Source organism: Pyxicephalus adspersus, chromosome 8, assembly GCF_032062135.1.
Source record: "Pyxicephalus adspersus chromosome 8, UCB_Pads_2.0, whole genome shotgun sequence".
NCBI lineage: Eukaryota > Metazoa > Chordata > Amphibia > Anura > Pyxicephalidae > Pyxicephalus > Pyxicephalus adspersus.
In genome coordinates, this window is record NC_092865.1 from 43,190,909 (window position 1) to 43,206,668 (window position 15,760).

The 15,760-nt window shown below is 37.8% G+C and overlaps 1 protein-coding gene and 1 long non-coding RNA gene across 3 annotated transcripts in view; one reads left to right on the plus strand and one right to left on the minus strand.

The window, feature by feature from the left end:
* Positions 1-728, minus strand: part of LOC140336842 (uncharacterized) — a 17,970-nt gene extending 17,242 nt beyond the window's left edge. Inside the window, exon 1 of the long non-coding RNA XR_011921947.1 lies at positions 594-728. This is a non-coding gene — a long non-coding RNA (uncharacterized lncRNA). The remainder of the gene's footprint in view (positions 1-593) is intronic.
* The window catches only part of ATF7IP (activating transcription factor 7 interacting protein), a 58,835-nt gene continuing 43,788 nt past the window's right edge, over positions 714-15,760 (plus strand). Inside the window, exon 1 of one of the 2 annotated variants that reach the window (XM_072420226.1) lies at positions 714-933. The gene's annotated coding sequence lies outside the window, so the exon portion shown is untranslated. Of the gene's footprint in view, positions 934-11,825; positions 11,947-15,760 lie in introns of those variants that run through there. The other variant, XM_072420227.1, reaches the window with a different exon arrangement.

The following is a 15,760-nucleotide window of genomic DNA, read 5'->3' on the forward strand; positions in this document are numbered from 1 at the left end:
GTAGTGAATGGCCCAGGCGTCCATCACTGATCCCCTATTACTTGGTAGTGAATGGCCCAGGCCTCAATGCCAAACAAGCCAGAAAGCACCTGAGAACAGTTTACAGAGGTTGAATTTTTGCATGTGGTAATATTATTGGTATAATTCATATGTTCAAAAATACGACTCTCACAAAAAAAAAAAAAAAAATACGATCCTTCAAAGAAAAAAAAACATTTTAAGGTTTTCTGTTTTTATTCATAAAACATTTTTGTGCTTACGGTTAAATCAATAATATATTTTTAAACCAATAATCAGTATTTTTCATTAAGAATGAATTTGCTATGCTACTGAATGCTTAAATACATTACTTTTGTTATTACCAGTGTACTAATCTGGCAATATATTGCTAACATTTATGTCATTCTTTTAACACACACCAACAATATGAGCCCTGACATGTGTAACTGGTAACTCTGCATTGTAAGGTGAAATTATTTTTTACAAAAGTTATACCTGCTATAGAATTCATTTTGCTTCTCTACCGTGACTAGATAGATTTGTGGCTCAAGCTGCCAATTGTGAGGCACACGTGATAAGGCGGAGCTACCTACCTTTCTAACCCTTCAGTCCATTTTGCTTCTTATTAAAACATTCTCAACCCCCGTACGTTTAAATACATCTCTGTGTTGGAAGGGCAGCCGAATAGGGGCGTTGCTTATCGTCAGTCGGCAGTATTTTTCCATAAGCTGCTAATTTGCATAACGCTGGGCACGTGATCCTGGGTCTAGAAGTGGGCGGAGCAGTCGGCGTTCGCGTTTGAATGCCGGAGCTGGAGGATCCGAAGGAGAAAGAGGGCTTGTAGAAAGGTTGATCTGTGACGGCGGTGCGAATACGCTACGTTTTCAGTTTCGGTGATTATCCCGTTAAGTACAACTGGCAAAATCATCAAAGGTAATCTTGCTTGTCTCAGCGTTTTAATTGCGCTATATCGTGATATTAGCGCAATCCTATCGTATTCCTCATTACACTCAAGATGGCGCTTGCACTGTGAAGGAAAGAAAATGGTGCGCAGCGCCCTCTCCCTTTCACAGGAGGTAGGTGTGGCTTTTGTAGATGTGAACACGTGACACCTTGTTAACGCTGCTGCATTGTTTGTACCGTTGTGCATGCGTTAGCTAACAATTGCAGACGCCATTTTCCAGCAACATTTTGTGAATAGTTAAGTAGTGGGCGGGCATTATTATTACAACATTTTAAAATAGGTTTGGCCAAACTACTTTTAAGTAATATTAGGAATGAAGTCAAGCAAAAAATGCTTAAAAACTATCCTTGTAAAACTAAGCTTTGACTAATGTTTGCAAAATCCAGGTTCACCAAGGGTTTCCTAATAAAGTACTAAAATTTTGATAGGAGAATATAAATCTAGCAGGATACCCCACCTACTTTGCCAGTTTTCCTGTGTTGGCTGTCATTTCCCTAAATGCATTCCATTAGCTTTGCTTCCTGCTTTTAGGGTAACTACTTGTTTTATGGGGACCCCTGCAACCCCCATAGAAGCTTTGTTGTTCCAGGGGACTACAGTAAATGCCTAATATGTGGACACCCAAGCAGCCCCCTAGCAGTGCATCTCAGGCCTCTCCCCTTCGCCATTTTTAATGACAATGGCACCCAAGACTCCTCAGTGCCCCTCTACAATCTCAAAGGGCCCCCTATGTGGGTGATTTAGGCACTTGTACCCCGAATAGCAAGTTGCTGAGCGAATGTTTAGGAATAAAGTAATACAAAGCTATGTTATAGGTGGCCCTATTGGGGAAAACTTGGTTTGGTTTTGTTTATTTATTTTTTCATGAAATAGATTTCTTGGTCCGATTTGGCACGTTACTCATCTAAACTTATTTACTGGTAACTTTACACGGATTTGTTTTTCTCAGATGAATTCTGTTCTGGATGCATTTGTGGTATGATCTGTCCATATCTTTGTTTCCATAGAAACATAGTTAGCTTGTTGCACCCGTGCGAGCATATGTATAACTGGGAATGAAATATCACGCTCTGCAAGGAGCTCTGGTCCTCCTCCTCCTCCGCAGGTCCCTGAAGCTAGCTCAGTGAAGTGCACACAAATATAAAGCACATCACTGTGCTTTACATTTGTGGTAATGTATTGGGGGGGGGACATAAAGCCAAAAAATTACTTTAGGTAATACTGGAGCACTGGGCTTACACCTGTTCTGAAAATCAATGTTGATTCAGAAGGGAACTGTTCCATCATGCAGCTCCCCTATCACTTTGGTTCAGGCTCCAATTGTTTCATTTGTTGTCGTCTTTTTTTGCTTCCTGGAATCAAACTACTCAAAGGTCACGTTTCCTTTTTTCATGATTCCTTTATACCATAGGCTGTAAATAGCAAATCTCAGGCCTTCAGCTGTTTCTTTACAGAAATGAGTTGGGTTAGCCTTACATTTTTTTGTTTATGCAATGTTTTTGATCTTTTCGATGACTGGATCGAATTGATCACAAAAATGATTTCCCACCAGTTATTTTTGATCGATATTTGGGTAGAATGTTTAAAAATTGATTGGACAAATAAAGGTTTTTGGCACAGTGATTTCTCCCATAGACAGGAAAATGTCTTAGTTTATATCTGGAACATATAGCATAACCCAAACATCAAATCAAAACAAAATTGTAGCAGTAGTAAGTTCTGTCAGGGAAACTAAGGAAAAATGGGAGAATGTGCTTTAAGTAATCGAAGGCCTACACAGACAAGCATTGTTTTTCAAAATCCAGGAAAGTAAAGATTTTTATTTATTTATTTATTTTGACTTTAGTTCTGCTTTAATATCTTAAGTGGTTTACAATGCATACAAAAAGGGAAAAAATCAGAAGTTTTATTTGATAGGCAAGTGCATCCAGCAGTGCAGATGCACAGCTACAAAACTACAGACATAGAAGTGCCTATGCACCATCACATAACTAGAAGTGCATTACTATTTTATAGAAAAAATTAAAAAACTATTTTTACAGGATGTCTTTGGTAATATAGAAATCCTCAGTTTTTAGGTTCAGGTCCACTTTAATCTGATAATTTAAAGAAAAAATTATTTTTGGGAGATATTTTTGTTTTGTTTAAATCCTTGAAGAACCCTGGAAGATGGCCATTTAATTAATACATATAATATAGGTGTGTGTGTTATAACACATACACACAGGCACAATTTATTATACATCCCAGCTTCCTCAAAGTGTTTAAAAAAAAAAAAAACATCTTGTAGGTGTAGTAATGATTCATAAAATAAATGTATATTTATAAGAAAAATGTGTAAGTGCATCAAAATATTCATATTTAACATTAGTAAGTGTAGATTTACTATCCCTTACAGAGAAAAAAGGCTTCTCCGGGTTGGTATACTGCAACATAAAAAGGAATAAAAAGTGAGGGGAAACATTTACACTGAGATTTAATGTGGAAATGCAAAAAATGTAAAAAAAAATAAAAATATATAAGTGTTACAAGTACATGTTGCTAAAACACTTGAAAAGTACTTATTGATTAGTAGAATGTATGGCTTTCTGTACGAGGGGTTGGATGTTTTAGAAAATGTCCACATGATATGAAATCCTGAAATATGAATTGGGCTTCAATTTTGCAAATGAAAAGTGTGGATCCATGACGAGTAAGTCCAAAGCAAGATAATGTTGAATCTCCTTTTCTGGTCAGACTCTTTCATAGACTATGAGCTATGAGCTATTACTGCAAGTAATTGAAGAATAAAAAAGTTCTTGTGACAGAGGTGAAAATTTAGTTTATAGGCAACTGCTTTGCCTAACTTTCTTGATGGGGGCAAGAACATGGCACCCTGGAAGGAGGTTTGGTGTACTGAATCTGTACTGAAAAAGCTTAGAACTGTTTTACACTTGCTTAGCATAGACTCTAAAATACATTCTAAAGGAATAGTAAGTATGTACTTGCCTAGATTTTATTTATGTATTTGTGCAAGAGCATCCTTCTTGAAAGCAAATATTGATGTGAATGCAAAAGTTTAGAGTGTGTTTTTTAAGTTTATTTAAATCCACTTTGATTAGTAGCACAAGACAGTAGTTTTAGGATTTACAAAATATCCTGTTGCATGAGTTGACAATTTTGATTCACTTTAGTTCTAAACACTGAGATCTGACTAAAAAGACAAATGCACAGGTTAATATAATAAACATGACCTCTTAGTTCTAGCTCTGGTTGCACTGGCTTCTCCTGGCTTGCCATGTGTATGTTAACAATGTGTTTTATGATTGTAGAGCAAAATACATGGATGATTAGGCCTATCACATCACTGGCATTTTCCTATCCAGAACTTAAGGTAATATTTATTACTATAGTAGTAGTAGTAATGCTATGGTAGCCATCCTCATCACTTATACTAGTGCTGATGAACAGACTAGGCAAAATTGCACAAAAGGTAGCACAGATTTTAAAGTATGCATGCAAAGTTTTGACTTGAAATATGAATGTTTCCAAATAAAATATACTTTATTTCTGATTGTACTGATGGTCAAAAAGATCTACCGGCGCACAAGCTTGAAATTTGCTTTTCTGAAATGGCCAAGATTAAAAACGAGTTGCTTCTCCCAATTTGGTAGTTTTTTGTTTTGTTTTTTTTGTAAACTGTGAAAACTGTACTATGCATCTTTGTGCTAAGCAGTCTTTGTATATTTCATTTACGGTAGTCATAAATCAGAGAGATGCAAATTCAGGCATCTTCTTTAGCTGTGACTTTGAAATTAGTGTTGCTAATTTTCTTGCTTCAAAAGGTGCATCCTTAATCATGCATCCAGGGCTGTTGCAGGAACAGCACTTCAAGGGTGTATTAGCATCCTGCTCTCTGCAAGAGTAAAGCTAGTTCTAATAAAGAGTGAAAAAGCGTGGGGGAAGGGTGGTTGGAATGCTTGGGGTGGAGCTGTGTTTTTCAGATGAGTCACCTCACAGGGCAAAAAAGATCTGCTGTTAGCAAGCTCCAAATCCTCAGTCAAAATGAGTGGATTACTGCTATAATAGATTGGCAGTTTTTACTCCTGGGTATAAATTAATCAAATAGATGAACTGTCTTTTGTGGCTGTTCATATTTTTATCTTCTTGGAAAGTGATTTTTTTGGACAGTTGTAGAAAACACAGAACTAAATAAATTAAAATATTATTATTTTTATAGAATTTTGTAAGTGAGCTTTTTGGTGTAAAACTGAACCTTTACTACAACTGTTTACTAGATTATTTACCTGACTTTTCATGCAACATATTTTCTGACAAACCCATACTGCTTCTGTAACAGAAAACGTTTAGAATAATATTTTTTAATACAGTTTAAAGAGAATATATTGCTAGATTAGCTTTCAAAGTTTTAATTCGCAGAATTGAAATACTCAGAAAAAGAAAATGTACAAATATCACTTGACAGTTTTTTTGGTCGTTTGTAGCCAAGACTTTCCACAGTTAGCAGAACTAAATGCTACCTGGTGCATTTTTTTTTATTTCAATAAATTTTTATTAAAGAAAAATAAAATTGATGAGAAGGAAGGTATAAAAAACAAGCACAGGTGAAACAATTACATGATTTTTGCAACATGACACAGGGCAACCTTGCCTGGTGCCTTTTTTTAATAGCAAATTTATGTGATAGGAAACCTCCCAAGGAGACCCTTGTGGTGTGCTCAGTGTATGGAGTTGCCAGGAGCTGCAGTCAGATACCCTCAAAATTCATATGTCTAAGAAAGTAGAAGAAGTAATTCCAGGACAGGCTGTCGAATGTTTTTTGGGGATCTTTGGAGAAAAGGATGGCTTTCCTGGTTGGGTTCTTGTTCCCAATTAGTAGAGACTGCTGGGATCAAATCCCTGTATCTCCTGGTTTGGTTTTCAAGGGCTTGGTTGAAAGGTATAAACCCAACTTGATCGGGGGGGGATATATTGGTTGAGAAAAGAGTTTATTCAAAGAGAAAATTTTGGTCATGATCTTTAAATAACAGTTAATGAGTGAGGTAATAGTTGGATACGGGTGAGTGATCCTTGCCCAGCTTAAATACACTGATTAGGCTTAAATTGGCATTACTCTTTATACTCTGGGTAAACCGTTAAAGTATCTGGCAGGGGCCTAACTTAAACCAGAACTTTTTATAGAAGGCATTGGAAAAGTCATCAGGGCTGGCACACTATTTGTTTTTAGTTGTTTCAGGACCGGTAGTGTTTCCTCCAAGGTAAAGGGTTCTTCTAACCCCTGTTTGTGGGCTGTCTTAAGCTTGGAGAAGTGTAGGGCCCTAAAAAACTCTTCGCTGCCACTGTGAAAAGTGGGGGGTTAGAGTCATATTGTTTGATAGAAGTCACTAAACTCCTCTTAAATCCGTTTCGGGTTTTGAGTGCTTTTGTCTGTTCGAGTGTTACGTTTGGGCAAAGCATAGGCCTTGGGGCGGGGGTTTAGTTTGTTAACCAGGAGTTGTCCTGGTTTATCTGACCAGGTCAAGAACCTGTGTCCTGACAAACGGAGAGATTTTTCAGATCTTCAATCTCTAGGTGAAGATCTAGGAGGGGGGCCGATGGTGTTGCAAAGGTTCCGGATAAATTTTCAATTTAGTTTCAATAACCTGATTTTTTTTTTTTTTTTTTGGAGGCTAATTTAAAAAATTACCCTCCGATGGTGACTTTGAATGCCTCCCAATTCGTAGCATAGGATGAATCACTTAAAGCGTACCTATACTCACAAAATCAACTTATGGATAACATCAGCTTCATGTGAATCCTTTTTTTTTTTTTTAGCTTGCTTTGACCTTTAAACATGAAAAATGAGTTCTAGACACACCCCCATGTCTCTCCATCGCCTAGGTGGTGAAGTGCAATCTGGGAAATGCCATCCTTGGTGGGAGTGTTTCTAATCTTCTCCCACTGCCCTAATTATGCAGATTTTTTTCCTTGCCTGGGACGCTCATGTCACCCAAGTGTGACTGCTCCGTCTGCAGGTGCTTCCTGCTTTTTTTCAGCTTTTGAGCTCTCTGTGCAGAGGGCTCCAGCTAGTGAGGGAGGGGGAGAAAACCTAAACTTGCCAGTCACAAGCTGGCTACTTCTAAACACATAAATCATTAAATTTTTAAAAATATTTTATATTTGTATGGATATTAGCTGACCCAGCCAATGCCACCAGTGAAGACTGACATTTTAGTGCTTTAAGTAGGTAAAAATAGATTAGATTAATAATTTAAAGACTAGTTTTTGAGGTTAATATATTGAAAAAAATTTGTCAATAGTGGCATTTCTATGCCTTTATATTTATCTTCTAGTAGGCTGTCATTCAATCTCCACCAGAAACAAGATGGCCTTCCTCCCAGTCCCGCAAGCTTGACTACCAAAGGGTCATGGTTAGACCAGGTAGATAAAAGAATACAGGGTCCCTCAATACTTCCATCCCATGGAAATTAAGTGCCTTGCTAGACAAAAAGCTACCCCGCAATGTATTTTGGTGGGCATTAGCTGTGTAAAACGGCGGGTTGTGTTTTTGGAGGTAGAAAGGGGCCAGACCTCTGGTGAAATAGATCACTTGTAGGGCTACTGCTGCAAGAGAGTGGTCATGTTGTAAAGCTTTGAGTCTGTTGATGGGTGAGTTGAGGTCCTGAGTATTATGGTACACTATTTTGAGATGTGAGGGATCTTGGGCTTTATTCAGGATGGGACCAGGGATGGTGTCGTGTCGCCATAGTGTCTTGTGCATTTTTTTTTTTAACTCAAATGTTTGAGAAAGGATAAAGTCACTACAGAAAAAAACGTAGTTATGTAAAAGTACCAGACAGAAATTGTTGACTTTTGAAGACACAGGTGCCCAATAGTCCCTTTTTCTCAACCTCTAGTCTCTTTGGAGACAGACTATTTTTGTTGAGACCATTACTTTGTATTCGGGGTGGATAAAAATGGGAAGCAAAAACTGAAAAGATGAAAACCTTAATTGTTAGGAGTGCAAATTTTTCAATGGTAAAGGGCTTCTTGAACTGGAAAGGAATGTTGCCCTCAAAGAACACAGCACAACAGAAAAAGGTGCTTCAAGGCACTTGTACACACTAGAAAATATTCATATGTTATAGTTAAATTCAAATGTACGTTTATCAAAACGTTAATCCTTACTTAGCTGGCCGATGGCTACTGTATTAAAAAAATCACTTATTTGAAAATGAAAACAAAATACTTTAACAAAGATGTACAAAAAGAGTGCAACATTTAAAACAAAAGATTGCAAAGAAAGACCACCACACCTAATTTTTTTTTTTAATTATCTGTCAGGGCATGTAGACCCCCTAAAAGCTGACTCAGTTTGTGACTGACAGACTTCTGTTAAGCTGCATACACACTTCCAATTTTTATCGTTGGAAATGAACGACGAACGATCGATTGGTCAAAAATCGTTCGTAAAAAAGTAACCAACGACGCCGACGAACGAGAATAGTCGCTGGAAATGAACGACCGGACCGGCGGATCGAATTGACGACGATCGTTTACCATCTATCGTGTGTACAGTCGTTCAGTGATCGTCCATGGTCTGAGCATGCGTGATGAACGAACGTTCGTTCACTTCCTGTCGTGCACGTCACTTCCTGTATCGGTCAAACGATCGCATCTATTGTGTGTACAATATCTGCGAACGATCGTGTCGTTATCTGCATGTACAGGATCGGTGCTATACGATCGTTCGCCGATATCGTGCAGGATCATTCGTAGTTCGTTTACCAACGATAATTATTGGAAGTGTGTACGTAGCTTTAGTTGAAGAGATACTAGAGTTTTGATAAAGATGGCATGGGTTCAAGAAAAACCATTAGACAATAGCAGTTAGCAGTTGTACTTGGCATTTGGCATTGTCCTATACCCTCCCCCCCCAACCAGCTAAGCTCTATTTGGCTTAGAAAAATTAATCTAAATGTATGGACAGTTGGCTTAAAAGTCATATCTAGAGAGCAGTGATTTATTGATTGATACTCTGAATGTTCTAGGGCCATGGTCCCCAACCTTTTGAAGCTCACAGACCGCGCATGCATAGGGAGCCGTGTGTCACTCAAAGGGCGTCAGAGTGATGTGAGGTCTGAGCCTGCGATCCGTATGGGAGACATGGTCTGCAGCTCCCTAGACCCCTGTTCTAAGGCCCAAAAATAGCATTTCTGTGTTTGCACATGACTTTATAATGGAATAAAGTCCTTAAAAGCAGACCTATATGCACTGTTTTTGAGCAGCCAAGTGGCACATTACATTTAATATTAATAAATGTAAAGCTTGGGGGGCTAACATGCATGTTTCACACCATTTAGGGGGAATACATTTGGTTGAGTCAGAAAGTGAAGAATGCAAGTGTTAGCAGATCATGGACCTAATGGCCTGCACTGCTAAGTTTTAAATTCTAAAGAGCGGAAAGTAACTTTTTTGTGTACTAATTAAGTTTGAGACTTCATACACAATCCTGCCTCATTATCTATCTGGAATAAATTCAGTCCAGTTTGGGGCAGCAGTTTTAAAAAAGGTTTAGTTGCCTTTTTCTGCACTCACCCTTATTAGGCGGCATGGAGAAGCAACTAATAGGAGGCATGGAGAAGCTCCGCTATGAGGAAAGATTAACTCTACTGAATAAATACTCCCATGAGAGGTGGCACTTGGGGGGATCTGATCATCTGATAAAAATATAAAAATTGCCCGTATAGAGAACTCCACAATTAACTTTCAAGCGAAACTTTCACACAAAAAAAAGCATCAATTCCCCTGCCATTCTTTTCCAGCACCTTTCCGGATTTCTTCTTTTTTTCGATGCAGAGGAACCAGCGGGTGCTGTGCTCGTCTAAATTTTTCTTCTGGGCTCTTGTTACACCACTTGATCTAGCACTGCACCATGTGTAAGATTAGATTTTATTTTTAATTGCATAGAAAGCCCAAAGACCAAGAGACTCTGGATTTCCCATTCAGCCATTACTGCTACTGCCGCAGCAGTAAAGAACAAAGAGAAGGGGTTTTTTTTTTTAATTGAATAAATTAAAGAAATTAAGAGAAAAATTGAGAGAAAACAAAAAATACATGTGTCAATGTTTGGATTAAATGCATGCCTTTATGCAGGCCAGAAATTGAGACTTGCTTTCAAGTGCAAAAGTAATAAATGCGCAGGACACTCTACCCTATTGACCAATCTGTAAAGTTTATGCCTAAATTTTAAACTTTAAACAAAAATGAAAACAAAGTTTAATTTATTTATTTTTAATCAAGAGGCTATACATTTTAAAGTACATGAAGATATAATAGGGATCAGGAACAAATTTACTTGTTTGTAAATATAACCTACATTTGCTGCTTTAAAACCACTGGTTGAACTACATAAACAAAAAAAAGTTGTAAAATTTATAAACGGCATAAATGTTAATAAACTTGGCATATAGCTGTAAAATAGTTGGTACATAGAGTACAGACAGGTGTCTGAAGCAGGGTTGGGGTGATAAAGCATCTTTGTTACTCTCAACACTCTCCGTGTGCAGGGTATGTAAAATGTAGAATGTAATTTTACTGTCTAACCCTGATCAAATTATATTAATGCTAAAGGAAAATGTCATAATCCTATCAAATGAATATTTTTCATGAGCCAAGTATAATCCAGATTACAAGAGGTATGAATGTTGGGCTGCCAAATAGCTCAGATGAGCGCCATACCGGTGACAACTTCACAGTGGGTTTGATACAGCAGTGAACCTTGTTTATCATGTCTGTTATCATGTCTGTGCAATAGGACATTTTTACATACTCTGATTTCACAATAATTTATAATTTTTAGAAGTTGGTAGATTTTTTACAGAGTCTATGGAGGTAGTTGTAAAATGGACAACAAACTATTAATGGCCAAAACAAAATATATATGTATATAGTACAGTAGAAGGACGCATACCCCAGATCGGCGGTAAAACACATTTTCCTACTATTTTATTAAAATATGGAAATTCAAAGAAAATGGATTGATTGAAGCAGTTCTAGTTCAGCCCTAAGGCTTAGTCTACACGGACGTTTCTCCAGTGTTTAACCTGAGGCCCTAAAAAGCCCACGTTTGAAATTCCCATGCATTCCAATGGGCTAATCTACACCAGGTGTTCTGCTGGTTTCCGTTATCTATAACGCTGCTTGCAACTTTTTAAAAATCAAAACGCCGGGTTAACGTGGGAAAACGCAAGTAAATGCGTCCATTGATTTTTATAGGAGCATTTTCCCGCATTTACAAGTGCTTAAAAACGTAAACGCGGCATAAAAACGCATATAAACGAAGTAGGAAAGTTTACATGCGTTTTTAAAACCGTTCGTGTAGACACAGCCTAAAACATGAAATATTGCACTCCATTTTTATTTTGTGATTCTGTGGCAGTTCATTGCAAAATTTGATACTGATTTAACTTAAACACCTGATTCTCTGGAAGTTTTTTATCCTTTTTTCAATTTTTGCTGAAAAAAAAATTTGTGCATAATGTTCTCTCCACCTCCTGTTTGTACTTTTCTAGTATGCAGGTTTGTCGTTTGCAACCCTTATTTCTTTTCAATCTCTGTGTAATCGGTTGGCGCTTTATAAAGATAATAATAGTGCTGGCAAAATTTGTACTTACATGTGCAAATGCTACTTATGTATTTTAACTAAACTTGGGTTGGAAAGCTGCAAACCATTTTTTCTTATGTTTTTACACCCTGATATCTCAGGACAGTTTTCCCTGTCTTATTGTTACTAGGCAGATTTCTCCTTCCCCCTCCTCCTTTGTGCAGTCAGCTCTCTGCTGTGGGTCTTGATTGGTCTGCATAATGTTAAGCTCAAAAACCAATTGCAGACTTTATGCAAATCCAACATTCGTTCAGTTGACATCAAATGGGCAGTTACAGTTATTTGCTAAGAGAGACGATCTTTAACGGCACCATGGCTGCAGGGGGCTCCCTTTCTGGTATGTATTTTTTGCTTTAACCTTTTGATCTTACAAATGAAGTCTGACTGGTAAAGGTATATAGTGTCTTAACCAACATAAATCTCTTTAGCTAGAGATGAAAGGAAGCCTGTTTTATACACTTAAAGGGCCAGTAATACAGAAGTAATTCATATGCTGTAGGTATATATAACGTATGTTTTTAAAGAGGTAATCAAAATGCAAAAAGAGTATTATTTTTGGCAAGCAGGCCTTTGACCTGTCTGTAGGCCTTACTGCTTTCTACAGCTAGGATACTAGCCATGTATCCACACAATCTTCGCCGTTTAATGTTTCTACCCTAATCCTTAACTTGTTTGTTTTTCCTACATATTTTTTTACCAGGAAAATTAATTTAACTGTAAATTAATTAATTTAACAATATATGACATTTGTGCTTTAGAGCGGTTATCTCAAACAGTTGCACCTTTCTCTTTTTAAAGGAAATGTATAGTACTTTTAAAAAAATATTTTGTGGTCTGTAATGAGTGTGTGCGTGTGTGCCATTGAAGAAGTCATCACCTCCTAGTCTCGGGACAGAACAGGAAGTAGGACTATATTTATTTAAAGTGAGGGAAATGACTTTGCTTGTACCAGAGGCAGGGTCATCAGAACAGAGGGTGTGTTTGCCAAACGCCAATACAGGTGGCAAAAGCTGACTATCTTTCGTCATTTTTCTTGAAAACGCCTATAGAATGAAGCCCAAAAATGGGGGGGAAAACTTTTGGTAGTGCCCACTGTGTAAGACATCTAGTATGTATGTGTGTATATGTACAATGGACCCTTGACTTACAAACTCAATCGGTTCTCTAGAACTGGTTGTAAGTCAAAACTATTTTTCCCATAAAAAATAACTGATATAACCATAATGCGTTCCGAACCTCCCAAAGCATCCCTTACCTAACCTTTTCATAATAATAAAAGGTTGTATAATGTGCGTATTTACAGGATACACCAATAACTTTCCTAGTGTACTCACCAAAAAATTATAAAATGTACCTAGCCTGCCAGAACAACAATTTCATACTGTACGCACCATTCAAGTTGAGCTTGCAGGAAGAAAGGAAGGTGGTGGTGGAGGATGGAATGGACATATAACTTTAACAATAAAAACATTAGCAATCTACCTCTGTGGTGTCCTTTCTCTCCTTGAGAGTCTGTAGCCCATTAGAACCACCTTCTGACTCACAAGGTCTTAACCATTCCAGACCAAAAACTGGTCTAAGGTTGTCTATTTCCGTCTTTTCTTCAACACCATTGTGTAGTATAACATGACATTGTCATTAGGCAAGTGAATGCAACAACTGGCTCTTTCTCTGTCTGGGGGATCTTCTCTGCAAATGTTTGTAGCTCTGTCCATTTTGTTCAGAAATTCCTTTTTTAGAAGAGGAAGATCTCTGCACTGATTGTTGATCCTCCCTGTTCTCTTTAGAAAGCTCATCAGCTGTCATTCTCTGTTGCTCAGCCAGAAGTTGCTGAAGTTCCCTGTGTGTTCTTCAACATCATCACTATCTACCTGCAATCCTATGGACTCGGCTATAGTGACAATGTCATCAATCACATGGTCATTTGCAGGCTCAGGCTCCTCTACAAAGCCTTCAAAGTCGCTTGCTTCTAAAATTTTATGCCACTTTCTTCCAGGCTGATCTAAGGGTCCTTTGAAAGACATTGGCCTAGGATTTCTCTATTAACCCCACACAGGAAAGAAAGTTGTAATGTTCCTTTCAGAACTCTGTAAAGGGTTAACGCTGTATCTGAGACCATCTAGACACGCTTCTGGAACAGTTCCTTGGTGTATAGCTTTGTAAATTTATCTATATCGTGTTGTCCATAGACTGATGTAGAGAATTTTTAGGTGGGAGGAACTGTACTGTGAGCCATGGGAATTCTTCAGCAAACTCTTTCCAAGTCTCGTGGGTGAGCCAGGAGTGCATTGCCCATGAGGGGGAGAGCCTTGAGTGGTAAACCTTCTTATAAATGTAGGACGAAAACGTCCCTGATCCACTCAAGAAAAAAATCTTGTTTTCCAGGCTTTTGCTGTAGATCTCCACATGACCCCTAGCCTATTCTTAATGAAGTCCTGTTTTCTGAGCACTCTAGTGGTCTCAGAGTGCTGAACCAAGAGAGGTTTTTTTTTTTGAGGTCACCACTTGCATTGGCAATTTAATTAACTGCATTGGCAAGTTTAACCTAGCCTTCATAGGTTTTTGGCCTGACATTTTCTTTTTTCTGGGTAATGTATGTTCTCCTGGGCATTTTCTTCCAGAAAAGCCCAGTTGATAACTTTTTGAGAGCAAAAAGCCATTTCTGTGTCACTGTTTCAAATTATGTATGTAATTTTGGCAGCCCTCAACACTAATAGATTTTCTACATCTACTAACACTTTTAATCAAGACTTATAATTTGACTAACGTCACATGAACACTACTCTCATATTTCTGTACAATTTCCCTCTTCTTTTCAATTGTGATTGTTTTTTTACCTTCCTTCCTTAGCTTCTTTTCTTGCATTTTTTGGGGCCATTTTGATAGCAACTAGCAAATGAATTAAATATATAAAGCACTGCACTGACCCTGCACAAACACTCATATCTGGGCTGATTTATAACATATATTACGATCTAAACAAAATTACCCTTAGCATTTTCCTTTTTTTATCATTTCCATGGTTGGGGCATTTCAAGAAACATTGTAGTTTACTGCCTTTGTGTGAGAAATAAACCTATTTTGAGCCTCTTTTATGGTCAAAAGCTGTCTTTTAAGTATAAATTTGTAAAAAAAATGAACTCCCTGGCTCCTACTGGCCTTTTGTTTGAGTTTTAAACTGTATGGCGCATGCGACGTGTAATTTAGACCTTGGCACAGAGCCAGCCGCTGGGTTAACGTAACTGCTGTGTACATGCAGGGCTTACACTATTCAATGACAGTAGAGAGTGAATGCATTCATGGAAGTCTATTGTGGAGCCGATGAAATTGGCGCCTTCCATGCATCTAGAACCTGTCATTGCTACAGGGCCACTGCACTGGGTAAGTATGCGCCTTAATCGGAACGTTTGCGGTTTATACTTCCTAATTATGGCAGAAGCTTGCTCCCCACCAGCGAGTATGGTTCTGCTTTAAACCAAAATTAAGCAAATGTTAAAAATGTGTTTAATAGACTGGGTGATTTATGTACACTTTATTATGCAAGTATTAACTTGATGTGGGTCTTTGGAAATGCCAAAAAACTGCTACATACGTGCTTTGCTTTTGGATCAGAATATGTTTTGTTTTTGTTTTTTCTAAGAGATTTTAAATCTGGCCACAATTTGGGGCCATACATTTCTTTGCTGTTGATGGGCAATATTATTGGTAATCCTTCCATCCACAGTGAAATACCCACATTACAATCCATATGGTTAGCTTGCCCTGAGGGATGGATTATTACCTGCAATTTATTAGGCATTTTATGGCGTGCAGCATGTGGAAGCAGGGAGATAGTTCTGTGTAAGCTCAAACTAGAATGACTTGGAATGAGATCCTTATTTCTGTTTAAAGAATAGCACAAAGAAAGAAGAGCACAAAGAAAGGGTATATGTGTATTGCTGATGTAGGTGCTAATCAACTAAAATCTGTTGAATGGGTTTGTTTCTAAACATCTTCATTTTACTACAGAATTCCTATAAACTTTACTTCATGTTGATCACAGAGAACATTTTTTAAATACAACCAGGAGGATCGTAGATAATTTCCAATATAGCAAAAACCACCTTTACTTTGTTGAAGCATGAACTCAATGTCATCTCTGATGGTGTCAA